Consider the following 2,881-nt stretch of genomic DNA (forward strand, 5'->3'; position numbering starts at 1 on the left):
ACATCGACTATTACAGTATGACAACACACACACACACACACAGGGTTTTACCAGGGTCACTATGTGCTCCATCACCCTTTCCCTCTCTAGAGAAACGGGGGAGGGGGAACGTTATGAGAGGAAGTCGTGCTCTTGCATTCAGATCAGCCAATCAGCTCCCCCTGCGATTCCCCCTTCCTGCAGCACGGCCAATCAAGCACTCCCAGTGAACAGCACACTCTCTGTGTCATAACACCGCCTAATCAGCCCAGCGTTCACGCTGACCAGGCTCTTATCTACTGACTGCTGGTGCCAACAAAGTGACAGTGTCCCAGAGACGACCCACACACACACCGACATGCACACACACATACATTAGAGAGAGTAAGAGCAGACATGATGAAATGGCAAGGTTAGGACGCTGAGGGAAGGCTGGGTTTAGAATGTATTTTTATTAATTTGGGCTTATACAGGCTATTCACCTAAGAACTGATCTGAAACTGATCTAAAGATCAAATCTATACTCCTCAGTATAATGGAGCAACGAAACATTCTTGTGTCCAATAGTCGTTATGATCGTTTTAACATGGCATTCTTAGCCTGGGCTAATGCTTAGCCTCCTCAAAGCTAATAAGAAGTGACAGCTTATGTATAGGCCACTGCTTGTTCCTTCAGTCAAATATGCCAAAGTTCGCCATCTCGGAGTTATGGCCTTGTCCTCTAGCGAGGAGGATGAGTCACAGTCTCGTTTACATCAGCCTTTGGCATACCCCCCCCTTGTGACTCAGTGAAGTTAAAAATCCCCCCTGCCTCTCCAACATAAAGACTAGTGTAATGTACACACCGCCACCGAAAACAGGAAGAGACAGACTACACCCCCTGCCATACCAACACTTTTGGTTAGCGTCTATGACAATCTCAGCAAGCCAGTGACGTTTTACTTTGGAATAAATGTTGCTTAATGTAGGCTATTACATTCTCCATCCAGATGCGTACGTGACAAATAAATATACATCTGGACTTGATTAAAAACGACGTTTTAAAAAGACTAAAAAGGGTTTCGTCAGGGGCCTTCGTCAAAGCGTACGTTTATATATAAAATACAATTAGTTTACATATTTCCAAACGTGAAAGCAGAACTGAGACATGGGCTTCCGATAGTGGATTGAACCGTGCTCGATCAGCTGTACAGCGTGTTCAGGATGGTATTTATCACCGTAAACTAGCCAATGAGATGATATGATCGATGTGTCAATATGCCTGCAGTATTAGATTTTGATAAATCAGTTAGACTAACTGCCTATGGCTGTCAGACGGTCCGCAAACAATAAAACAAGTCTGATTCTAAAGTAGACCTAATCGCCTTTCAGTAAAATGAACTATTCTATCGGCTAAACAGATTACATTTGGGTTTGAGTTTCCCCAGACTTAACTCTGCCTAATCCTCGGCGAAATATGAAATAGTTCACATGGTTTTAACAACAACGTCCCTGGTGAGAAAATGACCTGATCCTCCTCGGGGTTCAGTTTGACCAACATCTAAACATTCCACCAACATCCGACCTTCTACCAACATCTGAACATTCCACCAACATCTGAACATTCTACAAACTGTTACAATATGTAACTAACTTACGCTCATATGGGGAAGAAAATGGCTACAACAATGTTCCTCTGTAGGCCAGCTAGCTAGCTAGCCTAACGTTACACCTCTTTGGCACATCTTACCAAATTGTCTGACCAGTTATAGCGAACGTAGCCAGCTTACTAGACTTCAAACAAGCTTATTACACCTGGGCTTTATGTAATTACATTGTATCAGGAAGCCTACACAAATGAAAAAGACGTAAAACCACTAGCTCAACAATCGAACGTTAGCTAGTTATCATTTACTCACCTAAAACAAGCTAGCCAGACAGCTGGCAACTTACTTCCGTTTCGTTTTGTTCATTAGATCCCGAACAGAACTCTCTGTTCTGTTCTTCTTAAAATAGTGACTTGTTTCTTAATTGTAACTATTGTTCCTTTAAAAGATTGGATTTACAGCGCAGACGCTTGCTTTCTTTTCGATGTTGAGAGTTGAGAGCCGATAATGTTCTGTTACTCTTCCTGTCAAGTAACGTCCCATTCCCGAAAATAGTGCGCTGTAACTAGCGTTCTGATTGGTGCTTTGGCCCTTCAGTCATACGCGTATACGTCTAGGCTACTGTATGCAGCTGCTGTGGCTTGTGTGTGTGTGTGTGTGTGTGTGTGTGTGCGCGCGCGCGCGTGCATGTTACAGCATAAAATCGATGTTTTATATTGCTGTATTATCTCTCACATGATTTTGCGTGAACAATTGATCAGTTGTGGTTTACAGGAAATAAATTGAAAAAGGGAAAGTTTACAGTAAAGCATTGATTAGGCTTCCTGTTCTCATCCCCCCAGCCTCTTTTAGCCATCCATGTCTCTCACCATCCTTCTGTTTCATCCTGTCTGCCAAGTGCTTGCTGTGCCTTATTATACCTTAAATATCATATTATGGACTACAGGGGTAGCTAACACATAACATCTCTGTAACTATGTAGCCCATCAACTCTACTGATAGTCATGTCTCAAGTATTTAGCCCGTGTTCTATGCTACTATGCTGGCATAGAACATGTGCTCTGTAAATGTCCCTAGCCAATAGATTTAAACATTTTCCAGGCGCTTGCTCGATCGTCTCGCTGAGAGAGGTCGGGGAATGAATTTTTACAGCTCATCTATTTTGCCCCCCTGGGTGTAAAGTACATTGTGTTGCCTCTGTGTATGAAATGCACTATACAAATAAAGTTTGATTTGATTGTCTCATCAACAACCAAGCTTTCTTCTATAGCCTTCTCCAAGATGCGTTAGATATAGCTGGTTGGTTAGTCTACTATT

The 2,881-nt window shown here is 42.7% G+C and overlaps 1 protein-coding gene across 1 annotated transcript in view; it reads right to left on the reverse strand.

The window, feature by feature from the left end:
* Positions 1-2,095, reverse strand: part of jak1 (Janus kinase 1) — a 27,148-nt gene extending 25,053 nt beyond the window's left edge. Inside the window, exon 1 of the mRNA XM_084436275.1 lies at positions 1,877-2,095. The gene's annotated coding sequence lies outside the window, so the exon portion shown is untranslated. The remainder of the gene's footprint in view (positions 1-1,876) is intronic.
* Between the last annotated feature and the right edge of the window lie 786 nt (positions 2,096-2,881).

The sequence above is a fragment of the Borostomias antarcticus genome (genome assembly GCF_949987555.1).
Source record: "Borostomias antarcticus genome assembly, chromosome: 3".
NCBI lineage: Eukaryota > Metazoa > Chordata > Actinopteri > Stomiiformes > Stomiidae > Borostomias > Borostomias antarcticus.